This window comes from Marmota flaviventris, chromosome 3 (genome assembly GCF_047511675.1).
Source record: "Marmota flaviventris isolate mMarFla1 chromosome 3, mMarFla1.hap1, whole genome shotgun sequence".
Classification (NCBI taxonomy): Eukaryota; Metazoa; Chordata; class Mammalia; order Rodentia; family Sciuridae; genus Marmota; species Marmota flaviventris.
This window is the reverse complement of record NC_092500.1, coordinates 178,754,027-178,770,756: the sequence shown is the minus strand read 5'-3', so window position 1 is coordinate 178,770,756 and position 16,730 is coordinate 178,754,027. Positions and strand designations below refer to the sequence as shown.

Sequence of the window (16,730 nt, the reverse complement as noted above, 5' to 3'; positions counted from 1 at the left end):
TTTTTTAAAGAATTCAAGCTGGCTAAATTTAGTGTCTGAAAAATGTCCAGTCCAGAAATAGATCTCACTGGAATATCTGTGCCCAGGGCTGGCTCTTTGCAGCAGGAAGGGACCCTGGCTGGAAGTTTCTTCTGGTTTCCGTGTTGTCACACAGGTGTCACTGGACACAGTGATCTGTTGCAGCCCCTGCCAGCTGAAAACGTGTTCCCATGTAGTTGTCACGCTAGCTGTGGCCACTTCTCAGCTCTCTGCAGCTCTCTTCCCAGCGCACGGTCCTCTCTTGGGACATTATAGAAGGTGTGTTGGGAGGTTACACAGGGTGACTCCCCTTCTAGTTACTATCTATTTCTTGGTCTTTACAGTGAGTTTTAATATTTCTGCTCTGTCTGATACTTTTTGAAGGCTTATTATTATTATTATTTTAAAGAAGTAGTCGTCTACTCTTGGCATAGAAGGATAACTTCTAGGTACTCACACATGAAGCTGGGGTAAATCCCAGGTGCTTGCTCACTCGTTCTTTACTTCCCTGCTGCTGGGGTGGTACATACAGTACGCCCATTCTGTCCTCCCACCACTGGTGTCACAGACGTCCATCACTGTCCACGTCTGTCACATGAAACTCTGAGGTCTGCGTGGACAGGTCTGTCTGATGGTTGCTCTGTTGTAGAGAAAAGAGGAAGAGCTGAGCATTGCTGGCTCCTCATTGTAGTCCATGGAAGATGGGCAGTGTGTGGCTTTACTTTACACTCATCTCCATGTGTCTAGATTGGGTCATGTGAGTGCTTAAAAAGCTGATCAGAGCATGAGGCACTATGTTTGATCCCCAGCACCACATTAAAAAAATAAGCAAATAAAATAAACATATTATGTCTATCTACAACTAACAAATATAAATATAAAAAAATTACCTGATCAGACTTGGTCTATACCCTGTAGGCTTCTTGCTGAGTGGGAAGCACCAAATGGGTGATGATAGTGGTCCACACCAAGCGGAGGGTGGCAGGAGCCACAGCCCAGAGACATCTGTGGGAGCACTTCCTGGTGTGTGCAGGAAGGTGGGGCTGGGCTGGGTATTCCTGTGTGGGAGGGCAGCACGGAGGAGCCCTGACCTCCTGGCTTGGTACTCTGGGGCTACAGGCAGTGCTGCCTAGGAAGAGGTCTGGACTGTCTTGGATTTATAGATGGGGAGGTACAAGTGGTAGCCAAGAAGTGTTGGAATAGGGTAATCTTGAAGCTCAGGCTTGTACCCATAGAGGATTACTTGTAGCTGGATTTGTATGGTCAGGTAAATGGTGAGTCTTCTGCTGGACACTGAGCCTGGAGAAGGCAGGGTGGTCCTCTGAGCTATATGGCTTCTGAAAGAGAATGCATCTCTTGAGTTTCTCAGTACAGCTTTCTTTTCAAATATTTTATTATTCTTTCATTGGCTAAGTGGACTCATCTTTATCCAGATTCCCATTTGTTACTTTTAGAAACATGGCAAAAATCATGGTCACTGTAATATGGTTCTCTTATACTTCCTCTTTAGAAGAACAGGGAAATTATAAGCAAAGAGAATGTCTTTCAATTTGGCATATTTAGATCAAGTATTGCTATCTCTTCTGCGAACATGAAATCAGAAGCATTGAAAAGTTAGGCCACCTAACTGGGTGGACATGAACCTCAGGATTCCCTTAGGTGTACAATGTCGTGTACATAGTTACTTCTGCAGGGGAGAGTTCAGTGTGTATTTTCTGAGACTTGCAACTCTGTATCTTAGAACATGAACTTTAAAACCATCTTTAGAGAAATGTCAAGTTCAGGGGAAGTTGGGAAGTCGGGAAGTCCCATTCCTTTGCTGTGATTTTTGGCCAATGTGGTCATGGTTCCTGTACTTAAGTTTTTGATCAGGGGCCTCTGATCACTGGGATGAATAAAGGCTGTTTAAGTACCCTTCCTGGTGGACATTCACTTTTATAAAAGAACAGAAGGAGGTGGGCTGTAAGGAGGTGGACTGCAGGTTTGAAATTTCGGAGACGCCCATGAGAAATAGGGTGTTGAAGGTAAGGAAGCTGACGGAAGGCATGGGGCCTGAGGGAACGGGGGGCCACAGAAGGGGTAAAGGTAGAGGACAGACCAGGGGACACCATGGACCAGCTAGAAGTTTCTCTGAGTTCTTTCTGTTCATCAGTTCAGATGCTGTAGGTACGGAACGCATGCCAGTGCAGCAGGCGAGCACCATCTAGTCCTCGAGCACTCCATGTGGCCATCACTAAGACAAGCCAGGGTAATAAAGTGAGATGAATAAGCATCATTTCGCTTGACAAAGTTTTATTAAAAAAACTGTACAGAGACGGGCTAGGACTGTGGCTCAGTGGTAAAGCGCTTGCCTAGCATGTATGAGGCACTGGGTTTGATTCTCAGCACTGCATACAATATAAATAAAAATAAAGATCCATTGGCAACTAAACACACACACACACACTATATATATATATATATATACATACATACATACATATACTGTATAGACAGCAGGGCATATGTTGCAGCCTGCCACAGGTGAGGTCCTGTCTGGGACTTGTGGCCCGTGTGACTGCACTGACATGCCCTTGTATTGCACCAGGATGTTGATGCTGTGGAGCGGATTGGCAAACCGTAGGGTGAGTAGGGGCACACCCTGAACAGGCTCAGAGCCTGGACTTCGCAGGTATCATCTGCCTCCCTCTGCACTGATGCCTTTGTATAGGGTGGATTGAATTTTGGCTAGAAATAGTGGTTGCAATATTAATCTCTCTGTCCCTTCAGAAAGCAGTAGCTATTAATCAGGTATTCAGGCTATAAAGGAGGGTGAAAAGTGTGGCCGCTGTGTCCAGTGTTTATATTTTCAGTGCAATTGGGAAATCATCCTAGCAATTGATAGTAATATGGATAACTTTGGCTGAATCTCTGGAAACATGCTGATAACATGGTCCTTTAGAAGACATTTTTTTGTGTGTGTTCAGTGGCTGCAGAAGGGGAGGCTCATTTACAATTTGTGACTGATGGGTCATTCATTCCCTCAAAATATGTATTTATGATTTTCCACGGTGCTGAACAGTGTGCTTGGCTTTGGGTATATTTTAGTAAGAAGGAAAGACTTTTTTTTTTCCTGTGTTGAAAGTCTATAGAGGGAGATAAATAATAAGTATACAATTAAATTGCTAAAAATGCTTTTTTATAGGCAAAATGACTCAGCTCTGAAACAGCTTTGAAGGAAAAGTTTGGCTACAGGGAGGATTGTGCAAGTAGCCAGGAGCATCAGGAGAAACATGTTGAGGTGGGATCTGACAGATACACAGGAATTGGGATCAGGGGGTGGGGAATATCTCAGGCCTGAGGAAAGTGGAAACATTCGAGCCTGGGTCACAGATGCCAAGACTTGGGGAATCTGAGGAACCCCCAGGCAGCCATGTGATGGGAGGTGGTGAGATTCTCTGTGTGTTGGAACTCTGGTAGGATGCTTGATGGCTGTCTGTTCAGACATCTTATCTTGATGGTTTTGGGAGAGCTTTTTTTTTTGTGTGTGGGGGGGTACCAGGGATTGAACTCAAGGGCATTCAACCACTGAGCCACATCCCTAGCCCTATTTTGTATTTTATTTAGAGACAGGGTCTCACTGAGTTGCTTAGCACCTCACCATTGCTGAGGCTGGCTTTGAACTCACGATCCTCCTGCCTCAGCCTCCTGAGCTGCTGGGATTGCAGGTGTGTGCCACTACCTGGCTAGAGAGCTTTCCATGGGGAGTTGTGGTTCTGGACCTGTGAGGGGATGGTAGTGGGAACCACGTCCCCAGGACTGCCCTTTGCACCCACTGCAGACTGGGGGGAGCGAGGGGGTGGTGGGGAGTGAGAGGTGACAATGGCTTCTGCCCCATGTGGGTGGAGCATGCTGTGGTTCATGTACATGTGCTCCCACTGTGATGGGGGCTTGGGGACAGTGCCTAGGGACATCAGGTTCATTGCTATATTTTAGTCATTATTTGGCTAGGGTAGACAGGTACCAGACTTAGGGAGGCTTCAGGTCCTGCTGATGATGTTTTTAATGCGGTACCAGGTGGGTGAGTGGGGATGGACCCAGGAACACAGATCTGGAGCCTGGTCTTTGCAGATGTCATCTGTTTCCTTATGTGCACTGATGCCTTCCATGAAAACCCCGATGGTGTGTTTGGACAGTCTTGCTCATGGGTATGCAAAGAAATAGTGGTTGAGGGCACCCAGGTCCCCCTGCAGAAGCCAGTATCTGCAGTGGGTAGTGCTGGTGGGTAAGATGTGGGGGATGGTGATGCACTCATGCTGTTTGGGAAGTGGACCAGACATGGCCACACTCAGATGGGGAGGAGGAGCAGTGGTTGCTCCATGACTCTGGCTCAAGCCAATGGGAGGGATGTGGTTGTCTGATGTGGGGAACGATTGGCCTATGACTTGGGAATGTTCTCTGATCTGTTTTTAGTGACTGTGACTGCAATATTACATATTTGAGGAGATTCAAGATGTAACAGGAGTGCATGGACCTTGATTTGCCAAAGCAGGGCTTGTGTTGGGAATGGAAGACTGGTTCGCTCTTTTTTTCCTTGACTTGAATTTGCTTCCAGCTTACCAGCATCTTAGAGAAGAAAGAAGTCTGTGAAGTCAGAGGGTTCTGGAGCTGAACTGCTGTCTGGTCAAGCCTCACATTTCACAGATGGGGAAACTGAGGACGGGCTCCAGAATTCCTTGTTCCTCCCCCCAGGTCCTGTGCAACCTCGCCTCCCCACACGGTGCTTGAATTAGGAGAACATTCTTTTAGCAGATCTCCCCGCCTCCAGTCTCTCTCGGCTTGAAACCATCCTACACACAGCTGCTGGGATCATCTTTCTGAAGCCATTTTTATCATGTCACTTCTCTGCATGCTGTTTTCTGTTGCCTTTTGTCACATCCAGATTTCTTATTTCTGGTTCTCAAGGCTTTCTGCAAATGTCCTCCTTCCTGGGGTTCATTAAGAGCCTTTGTGGGATGTTTGCCATAAAGAGTTGCTCTCTCGAGTTCCCTGGCCCTGTTTTTACCATTTCATGCCACTGGGCCTTTGCATGGGCTGTGCCATCTTTGGGATATTCTGTGTCAACCCAAGTCATGTGCTGTTTTTTTGTTGCTGACCTATGTCCCTTTCCTGTCTAACTCAGAGCCCCTTTCTTCCCTGAACTTATTCTATAAATTCTTTCTTCCCTCCAACTCTAACCATCCCTTTACCTTTTGGTCCCCTTTAGCAATTATCTATACAGTGTGTAAAAGCTTCTATAAACTATCTTAGATGAGGACCCTCTTGTTGTATAAGGATTAACTAGACATCTGAAAACATACTGAGTACATGTCACTGAGGTTTCTTTGGACAATGGCTTCCATCATGTATTGGTGTCAAGGCAGTTATGTGAGGTTTGGCCTATTTCACTTGTGTTTTGAGGGTGCTGCTCTGGGGGCTGAGCTGCACACCTATCTGAGTGGCTATAGGGCACTCTGGGGGTCCCTGGGAATGGCTCCTTGTCTCCCCTGGATCCTTTGCTGGGTTCCTTGAGGGTCCCCTTCATGCCGTGTTCCATCCTGGCAGTTGGGAAGTGGAGCTGAGTCACTGCCAGGAGGTCCGCAGGCAGAGAGGCGGTTCAGAGCCGCGCAGTGCCACATCCAGGCTCAGATGGCTCTGATTTAAAGGTTGTGTCTTTCATCTTCCTATTTTGAGTTCATGATTCTAGCAGAATTTGGGTGGTGGTGGAGTTGTTCAGAAGCCGGATCCAAATCCTGGTGCTCTGCAGTAAAGGTGCTGAGCCATCAGAGGCTGCGACTGCCCTTTGTGTGTTCAGAATGTGGTTGGAGAGTACTGCTGCCTCGAGGGAGTCTTCCTTGCTATCCTCAGTTCTGCGTATGGCCACTTGACACAGTGCAGGGAGGTGGACTTGCCATGCCATTGAAGCCTCTAGCCCTCAGTTATTTTATCTGTGAGATGGGGACAGTGATCCTTTCACTAGCTTCTCATGTGTTTGTTATGAAGATCAACGTGAAACCCAGGTTCTTGAGGCCTAGGGAGACTGGCGAGCGGGGAGCCACGGAGGTCAGGACGCACACAGTCTCCTGCGGAAGGGGGCTGTGCTTGTCTAAGGCCCCTGTTTCCCAGCACTGGCTTCCTTGTGCATCTGGTTTACAGACACTGTGGAAGCTTTGCAAGCTAGAGGAACTATTTACAAGGTAATCTTGCAGACCCCTATGCATCAAAGAGCAAGTATCATTCACTTTCCAGTTGTTCTTAGCAACCTCTATGACAGACAGGTTTTTTATTTTGTTGATTCTTAAGTATTTCTGTTATTAGAAATCAGAAATAGCCAAGAATCTTACTGTCTGATGCGTAGAGACATCACTGCAAGCTCTGCGCCCTTTTCTGACATGCTGGAGATAAAGGGTCTTGAATTTCAGATATTTTGCCCAAGATTTTGGGATATTTGCCTATGCATGAAGAGGTACCTTGGGGATGGGACCCATGTCTAAACATGAAATGCATTCATGCTTCACTTATTCCTCATGTGGCTCACAGATGATTTATTCAGTGTTTTTAGTGTGGATTTTCCACTTGACATTGAGTGTTTTCAGATTATGGATGTTCAACCTATGCACAGGTTTTCTTCAGAACTTTCACAAAATGTATGCTTGTGTGATTCTCTTGTTTTTTGCCCTGATACCTCTGTAAGGCTCCCAAACACTGTACATGTGTACTGCAGAACTTCATCCAGGTTCAGGGACACAGCAGATTGGGTGGCTCAGCTTCTCTGCCTGAGTGTAGCTGCAGGCTGGTCTGGTCTCTACGTGTCTGTTGTTCTGGCATTTTCCTTTTCCCAGTGCATCCTCTGCCAGATCTCCCTCTTCCTCCCTGTGCTCCATCGCACATGACTGTGGCCGTTCCGTTGATGTCTCTCTGGGCCTCAGGAATGTCCCTCCATGTGCCTCCCCAGTGCTGAAAGTCAATCAACTTTTCTCCTGATGGTATGTTCCCTTGTGTTTTCCAAGTAGAGCTTGTTTTACTAACATACACCCATCAATTACTTTGCAGATGGATGATTGGATTTACACACTGGCATTCCCATTTCCTCTTAAGATGGCCTCTTCCCCTGAAGAGCTGTGTTTTTCGTGAAAATCAGCCTCATTTCTGGGCTCTGGCTCCCAGTCCATAAGTGGGCAGAATTGGATTAGATGGTGTCTACAGTTATTCTGTTCTGAACATCAGCTTCTCTTCTGTATTTCTTTGGTCTTAGTTGTTCAGGAAGATTGTCTCTGGTTTACTGACCCTGTGAGGAGTTACCTTCAGACTTCCCTGTAAACGCCATGTCATGTACCAAAGAGTACAGGGCATGTTGCTCAAGGCTGCCTAGGTGTCATCTCCCTGTTCCTTGAGCTGTCAGAAATGCTCTGTTACCCACCTGGTTCACAGATGAGGCCCCCAAACCCCAGGCAAAGGGTTCTGAGTTATGGGGATCAGGCACTCTGCTCCCCTGCTGGGAACTGCTTGGGCTGGGAGGGGTGATGAAGAAGGGTGCTGGCACCGGGAGTCCTGTGGTGTGCCGCCCTAATGTTTCCTTCCAGAACACTCAGCTGTGCCACATTTGTACTTACTGCACAAACTTTGAGACAGTAATAATCATCATTCTTCTCTAGGTGTAGGATAAGGCTCAGCTCTTATTTCCCTATTATTGCTTTGCAGTATCGTTTTATATAAAAAGTTAAAATGGTTTATTAACATATATGGTAATAGAGTTTTAACTATTTGCACATAGTTTTAAAAAAGTCCAGTGGTGCAGAGGAATTTCAGTGAAAAGCAATAGCATCTTGCTCTGCCTCTCCCACCCCAAGGAGGGCTGGTGCCACTTTTTAAAACACTTTATCTTTAAAAGCAGTTTTAGTTTCTCAGCAAAACTGAGCAGAAATTATGGAGATTTTGCATATGGCCCCTGCTTGAAACAGCCTTCCCTGTGTCAACATCCCCCCAGGGAGTCTGTGGTCACAGTGGATGGGCCACACTGACAGGCCATCACATCCAGGTTCTGCAAGTCACGCGAGGGTTCGTTCTGGTGGCTGAGCGTCAGTGGGTCTGGACACAGACAGAGGGACCAGTTTCCACTATTATAGGCTGGTGCAGGTGGCTCCACAGCCCAGCTCACTTGCAGCTGTTTCTGTGTGCAGGTCTTCACAGGGCAGCTGTGGTCACCTGGTGGATCTACCTTAGACATTAGTCACTGACCATGGCTTCCCTTCCTTCTGTATAACTGATCTGTTGCATTTAGTTCATGCCTTTGCTAACTCATTGGCTTTAAATAATGAATTCCACCTTTTAATTCCTTGTTCCATCAACTCTGGGCAGTGTCCTTTATGGCCTATTTTCTGGTGGAGATGTTTGCACCTCTCTGCTTGCTCAATTTCTCATTTTACTTCTGCATTTGTCAAGGTGGATGCATTTAGATTCTGTTTAGCCATCATAGCTAATTTTGGTGCTTTTGCTGTAGGCTGGAAATTGGAAATACATGTATGTGTTTACATTATGCTCATATTATTGACAGCATGGACTGGTGTACTTTGTTTTATTTCTTAAATAGCTTCTTATTCTTTTTGGAGTTTCTAATGGCGTTTTATTGTATTTCTTCATTGCCTGTTGTTGTTGCTTCATGGGCTCGAGGGATTGTGTTCATTTCTCAGATGTGACTCCTTGGCTTTTCTCCTTCACTGCCAGGTGGACAGATCCCACGAGGTCTCCTTGGGACCTCTGCTCTGTTGGTGCCTTGGTTTTCTCCCGGTCAGAGCCCCTGCTTCTCAAGTTTTTTTTGTCTCGATTTCCCCCTAACCCTGTTGATGGATGCTTTCCAGTAGTTCCTAGGGAACTGAGAGTGAAAGGCTAAGTTTTCTAATCTTACCTGTCAAAAATTCCCCTCTTGTGTAAGAAAGTTTGGCTGGATATACAGTTTTAAGATTGAAATGATTTTCCTAGGAAACGTTTTACTTCAGTGCTGTTGCTGGGGAGTCTGGCTGCTCTTCCTCTGCTGTAGCTAATTTCTTCTTTCTGGGCGCTTCTGGCCTTTCTTTATCTTGTGTTATGAACACTCGGGAACTTGGGCATGGCATGAAGTCCCTCGTTCACAGCACGGGGTGTGGGCTTCCATTTGTAATTGTGTGCACAGTTTTCCTCTGTGGCAAATTCTCACCATTATTATTGTTTTTTTCTGTTTTTGTTTGTTTCTTTTCTTTCTCAAATTTTAATTCTGCTATAGGGCTTTCTCCTACATTGATTCTTAGCCATGTGTCTTTTCTGTTTTATACTTTGAGTTTTTTATATTTTATTATACTTCTGGCAAAATTTCTCAATATTTTATCTTCCAATACTTCTATTAAAAATTTGTCTCAACTGTTTTATTTTTAATTCCCAATACTTCTTTTTTGTTCTCTGTTCCCTTTTTCCCCCTGTGTTCCCTTTATCCTTGATATATATATATATATATATATATATATATATAGAGAGAGAGAGAGAGAGAGAGAGAGAGAGAGAGAGAGGGGGGGGGGAGAGAGAGAGGGGGGGGGAGAGGGAGAGGGAGAGAGAGAGGGAGGGAGGGGGAGAGGGAGAGGGAATATTATCTGTGTGCAAACTATTTGTGTTTTTTAAATCAAGAACTCTTCTTATTCCCTTCAACATCCCTTTGTCCTGGGTGGCCTGTTGGTCACTTAGGCTGTGCCTCCATTGTTCTTATGTGGGCTTTGTAAGGTGGTTGGATAGTCAGATGGTGGCTATGCTGCTGGAGACCCATAAGCCCCAGACTTCAGGTCTCTGCCTGGACCTGAATGCTGGGACCTCCCAGGCAATGCTCTGGGTGGGTGGTGTTGCCTCGCTGGGCACTTCCTGAGAAGGCCATGAGGGCTGATAAGGCACTGGCTGAGGCCTAGTGAGTGGTGGTTTGGGCCAGCCCCTGATCTGACCATGTGCATTATTTCCTTTAGTGCCTGCTTTCCACCTGAGACCTGAGTCTGTGTCTCCACCTGGGGTGTCCAGGCCAGGTGTCCTGGGCACTTGGCATGGTGGTCACTCCTTTCTTGTGACCTTTGGTTGCCTCTTGCCCATCCACTTTGCATTTCCTGTGAATTGGTTGAACTTATTGGTCCCCAACTAATCCTTCCATCTTCATGGATTCAAGCTCTTCTACTCTCACTTAATGGGGTCTGAGAAGGAAGAGAAGACACAGCCACCTTGAGTCTGAAGTACAGTTGTATTGTATTGTGGCTTTTGGTTTGAAATATAATTTTCTAACACCATCCAGATGATAATCACCAGGCATTTTGTAAGATTATAGTCTTTTCTGTCTCTATCTGGCATTAACCCCTCTCCTCAAAAAACTATCGGTTTTAATATTGCACAAGTGGACAAAGAAACCCTGAAAAATCAGTGTATAATGATTTCACCTCCATGGGCAATAGGCACGTTGTGTGTTTGCTTACCTTTGAGAGCATCTTATGTTAGTGACATTTGAGAGCAGACATATCTGTAGCCAAAGTGGAGAGAGAACTATTCCTGTGTCAGGTGTTCGAGGGCATATAGAGGGCAGGCCGGACTGAAACCCATATCATGCACAGGTTTCCTCTTTTCCATAAAGTTCATGCTTGAGGAGGTGTCTGAGGTCAGCCTTCCTCGTGCCTTGTGTCTTATGGTGCCACCTGCTTGGCTGTGAACACCCCAGAGGGGGTGCCCACTGGGAATTGAATGTTGGTGCTCTGTGTGGGAGAGCCGAGGCCCCGGGATTGGATGCACACTCTCTCAACTGAAGGAACTCGTCAGACTGTCATTGGGTGGACTGTTAGTGATATCTACAGTGATTGAGCACTGTGAGTTGTCCCACAACTGATAGGGAGCTGAGGGCCTGAGCAGATACTGTAACAGAACTCTATTCCTCTCTACTGTGTGAAAGTGTTTCTTATGCTTGCATCTAGAAAATACCATGTGGCCCTGTGAGTAGTGTTTCAGTCCAACAGGAAGTGATATCAGACAAGACATATGGTCAGCAAACTTGTCCTCTCAGGTAGCAGAGTAGCACAAATTTCAAATGTGTGTGTAAGACACTAGGAATGGGCCCAGAATGCTTTAACATGTATATCTGTATTACAGAGAAGAATAAAACCATGAACAGTAAGAACTTTTTTTTTTTTTTTTAATTTTTATTGTGGGTTGTTCAAAACATTACAAATTTCTTGACATATCATATTCCACACTTTGATTCAAGTGGGTTATGAACTTCCACCTTCACCCCATACACAGATTGCAGAATCACATCAGTTACACATCCATTGATTTACAAACTGCCATACTAGTGTCTGTTGTGCTCCGCTGGAACAGTAAGAACTTTTAAACATTTAACATGTTTTATTTTGGGATGACAGTCTTTGGAGTGGATGTAAAGCAGGACGGGGAACAGCACAGAATGCCCACTTAGTCCATGCGTTTTAAGCAGAGGTAATCAGAATTGCCACTTTGCCAAGTCTCAGGGTCACAGTCCACTTTGTAGGGCACACTCCATGCAGTTTCACTGGACAGCCATCAGGTGGAGATGTCATTTAGAGCTCACTGGATGCATGTGAAAGAACACAGTAGCAGCTTTATTTGAAATGTCAGTAAGTATGGCATATTGGGACTTAAGTCATCTGCAGTGTTTACTGGTTGTTCAGAATTCTTCCAAGGGGTGAGTATTTGACTACAAACAGTGTGAAGACCACTGGTTTAGGGAAGCAGAAATCCAGAAACCTGGGAACTTTGGGAGCATGGGAGAAGCATTTAAGGGAATGTTGGAAACCCTTGCCAGACTTCCTTTCCCAGGGGAAATAGTGTCATGGAAGTGCGTGAGATTAGCAGGATGGATGGGGTCAGCACCTGGCACTGTGTTTTCAGGCTTCTGAGGATGTCCATCTTTGAGGAGTCAGTTATATTCACACAATAAGCAGAATTCCTATTTCCAGTGATGATTTGGGCTCAGGTTGGGGAGCCACATGACCTTCTGGCTGTCATTGGCATGGGCTGTTCACCTGTCCATAAAGGAGCTGAGGATGCCGGGAAGGAGGGGCATGGACGTGGCCTCTCAGATGGGGGTCCCTGATATTGTTTCTTTTTCCAAGACTACCTGTAAAAGAATTTGCCTGGAAAGATTTCTTAAGAATAAGAGGGGTGGAGCTGCAGTTTGTAATTGTAGAAACAAGTGAATGGCAAGGATGATTTGGGCAGATGAGCAGATGGCTGCAGGTCAGGTGCTTGTTAAGGAAGGGCATGCTTGCGTGCAGAGGGTCCGCACACTCTTCTCAGAAGGACCTGATGCTCGTGCAGATAGTTCCGAGGGGCAACGCCTTGGTGCATGTTGTCAGGGAGCACCCCATATCTGTTAGTTGGAGAGATAAGACTGAAAAGAATCTGGGAGTCGGCGAAATAGAAAACCCTTCCCACTGCAGCCCTGAGTCTTAGCTGGTGACTTTCTTATTTAAAACAGTATTTAGAATTAAAAAAATGATAATATCATAAGTGACTCCAGTGGTGTTTGGAATGCTGGGTACTTTGCCATGGTGGCCATGCTTCCGGAGTTTAATTGCACAGCTTCAATTTAGGAGCCCAGTTTGTTCCAGTAGTATATTTATGTCTTTAGCCTCCTGATCTATAACTAAGTTTATTTATTTATTTGGTTTAAACGTGCTGGCTGGAGAGGAACTGTGTCACTGTTCCTTCCTCAGACTCGGTGTCCATGTGGGGCTCTAGGGTTCATCGCCTTGTTTTTCTTTAGTATGCATGTGTCTTATTGAAAACAGCCACTGGTCTACATGAAGCACCTTTGTGACAGCAAGTGGTCGTAGGTTGGATTTAGATTTCAGAGTCAAAACATTTCTTTCTGCAGAAATACGAGGAAGTGAGCAGTACATTTTAATTTTATTTGCAATGCAGGGAAATCACTTCTATCACAAATCTTTTTAAACCCTTAGTGATTTTCCTGTGAATTATTCCATCCGTCCAGGAGAAGGAGATCAAAACTTACCTAAACACCCATTGCACACTTTTCTCCTCCAGTGTTCAAAGAGCTATCATTTTTATTTCTGAAGCTGGTTAGTATGTCTTCAGACAGAGGAACAGCTAGCAGGCAACTGTGTCAACCTCACACTTGAGTTGGAGTCCTTTGGTTTCTCTGGTAGTAGGCAAAGCTGCCCACCTGCTGCTGACCAGGTTTCTAGCCTGCTGTGCCAGTCCCTGTATTCCCTCATAGTCCCAGTATGTCCTGGACAAGATGCAACAGTTCTGACCCAAATACCACAGAACTCAAAAAAAAAAAAAAAAAGTGTAGGAATTCACCTGAAATCCAGGTGCAGCAAGCGAAGGCTCGGGGGAAGCATCCTCAGTAACGAAGCTGGTCCAGTGGGGGTTGAACCACCATTGCCCTGATTCACAGTGGCTGGTGGTACAATTTACGATGCTTAGTGGGTTTGTGGGTGGCAGGGAGAAGCTTGAAAATTGGAGGAGCTGCCACCAGGGCACCATCTTCTCATTTAGGTCTCAGCCTGGGCTTCTCTGCTTTTATCTGTCTTCCATGTTGGGGTTTAGCTTATGAGTTTGTTTGAAATATAATTCCATTGGGGGAAAAAGGTAACAGGAGCTATGTGTTTTTCTAGGGCCCTACTATAAATAAAGTGATTTCATAATCTGTAAATATTAAATACTGTGCTTGGAAAACACTTATTTTCCTTTGGTATGCTCATGTTTTTTTAAATTAATTTCACAATAGAATGCATTTTGACATATTGTACACAAATGGAGCACAACTTCTCATTCCTCTGGCTGTACATGTGCACATGGCTTATTGGTAACATTCACTGGGCAACAGTAGCATGAAAGGAAGAGCAACAGAAGTCCCTCACTGAGTGAGACCAAGAGTGTGGGTGCCACGTGCTGGCATAAGCAGTTTCTGTTGATTTTTTATTGCTAGAAACAAAGCAGTTATTTGCTAAATATGTGGCATTTGGTTTAACTGAAATGACATTAATATCTCCCAATTTCCGGAGGCAGGTAGAGATCAGTCTGGATTGCATGGAATACAACATTTTAAAACAAACCCTGAAATAACAGTGACTTAAAGAGAGAAATTAACTTTTCTATAGCATAAAGAAGGGCCAAAATTAGGGCATCAAGGCTGTGGATGTTCCTTTGTCATCCACAAAGGATGACACCTTTGTGTCACTAGGGATGCAGGCTCCTTCATCTTGGCATTCTCCCATTCTTAGCTCATATCTTCCATCTCGTGGACCAATAGGCATGCTGGGAGCCTACCATCTCTTCTGCTTTCTATCCAGGAGCAAAGGAGGACAATGGAGAAGGGCATACTCCGTGCTGCAAACCTATGTTTTAGGAGTCGCACACCACATTTCTGCTAATGTCTTACTGTCTAGAACTTGGTCACATGGCCATTATGAGCTTCACAGAGAGTAAGAAGAGGGTCTTTAACTTAGAAATGGAATATGAAAACTTTTATGTAGAGGGTCAGGTAGGAACTATTCTAGGTCTGTGGGCCATATAGTGTCTATTGCAGCCACTCATGTCTGCCATCGTGGTTTGGAAGCAGCCCTAGGCAGGGTATATGAGCACACATCATTATATCCCAGTAAAACTTTATGAACACTGAAATTTGTGCTCCATGTAATTTCCACACCATAGAATATTATTATTTTGATTTTAAGTCAGTTAACAATGCAAAAAATTTTAGCTTGTAGCCCTTATAAAAACAGGCAGTGACATTTGGTTTACTGGTGGGAATTTGCCAATTCCTGTTCTGTACTGCCTTAAGTCTGGTTAAAGCTCAAGCATTTCAGAAAGGACATCATCTCTTGATAAGAAGTTCAGTCCATAAAAAGTGACAATCGTAAGCACATAGGCATCTAATAACAGGGCCCCAAAATATATGAAGCAAAAATTGACAGAATTGGGCTGGGGATGTGGCTCAAGCGGTAGCACACTCGCCTGGCATGCGTGCGGCCCAGGTTCGATCCTCAGCACCACATACTAACAAAGATGTTGTGTCCGCCGAAGACTAAAAAATAAACATTAAAAAATTCTCTCTCTCTCTCTCTCTTTAAAAAAAATTGACAGAATTGAAGGGAGAAGTGAAAAGTTCTACAATAATAGTTGGAGACTTTAACAACCCATTTTCAATAACTGAACCACCACAAAGAAGATCAATGAGGAAATAGAGGAATTGAGTAAATGCATAAGCCAATTAGACCTAACAGATGTATAACACAATGCCCAATAAAGCAACTACACATTATTCTCATGGGCCTGTGGAACATTCCCTAGGAATATGTTCAACTCTAAAACAAACATTTAATAAACTTATACAAAATTTAAATAATGCAAAGTCTCTCTTTTTTTTTTTACATCAGTGGAATGAAAGTAGAAATCAATAACAGAAGGAAAACTGGAAAGATGACAAATATCCAGAAATTAAACAGTGTACTCTTAAATAGCCAATGGCTTAAAGAAAAAAAAAAATCACAAGGGAAATAAACTACCTGTGGAGAAAAATGAAAGCAAAAGCACAGAATACCAAGCCCTAAGGGATGCAGCTAAAGCTTCCATCAGAGGAAATTCATAGCTGTCTACACCACATTAAAAAGAAGAGTCATTGCTCGCTTCAGCAGCACACATACCAAAATTGGAGTAATACAGAGAAGATTAGCATGGCCTCTGCCCACGGATAACATGCAATTCATGAAGTGTCCCAGGTGAGAAAAAAGGAGCAATCTTAAATCAGTAAGCTAATTCCAAACCTTGAAGAATTAGAAAGGGCATTGCAAACAAGTCTAGGGAAAGAAAAAGATTAGAATGGAGATAGATTAGAAAAATGATAAAGAAAATCAGTAAAACAAAATTATTTTGTGAAAAGATCAACAAAATTGACAAACCTTTACAAAGATGGACTAAAAAGAGAAGACTCACATTACTAAAATCAGAAACGACAGCATTGCTTATTGACAATAGGAATAAAAAGGATTATAAGAGAACATTGTGCATACCTGTATACCAACGAACTACATCACCTGAATGAAGTGAATAGATTCCTAGGAACATACGACCTACAAAGACCAAATGTGAACCCTGAACAGACCTGTAAGTAGTAAAGGGACTGAAGCAGTAACCAAACCTCCCAGCAAAGAAAAGCCCAGGACTAGAGGGCATCACTGGTGAGTTCTTACCAAACACTTGAATAATCCAGTTTTTCTCAAGCGCTTCAAAAAATGGAGAGGAAAGAACTTTCTATTTCTTGTGAGGCCAGCACTAGTGTGACAATCATAAGCACTAATGACAGTGATATCATGCATCCACCATTACAGTGGAATTTGTTTTTGACAAAGGTGTCCAATCCCTCCAGTGGGGAAAAAGTAGCCTCTTAAAGGTGCTGGGAGAACTGGACATCCACCTGCAAACAATGAAGTCGGACTCCTGCCTCATGACATATACAAAAATTAAAAGTAGTCAGAAGCAAAGCCTAAGGGTAAGAGCTAAACAGTAAAGTTCTTAGAAGAATTAAGCAGGGCACATCTTCATGATCCTGAGTTTGGCATTTTTTATTTAAAATATGACACCAGAAGCACAGGTAACAAAAGGGAAAAAAAGAAGATAAATTGGACTTCATGTTGGGG

At 44.3% G+C, this 16,730-nt stretch overlaps 1 protein-coding gene and 1 non-coding gene across 2 annotated transcripts in view; both read left to right on the top strand.

Moving 5' to 3' along the window:
- The window catches only part of Dlgap2 (DLG associated protein 2), a 589,656-nt gene that overhangs the window by 16,758 nt on the left and 556,168 nt on the right, over positions 1 to 16,730 (top strand). The window lies entirely within an intron of this gene.
- Positions 15,713 to 15,818, top strand: LOC114105591 (U6 spliceosomal RNA). The gene has a single exon (XR_003585044.1). It is a non-coding gene; the product is annotated as a U6 spliceosomal RNA (small nuclear RNA).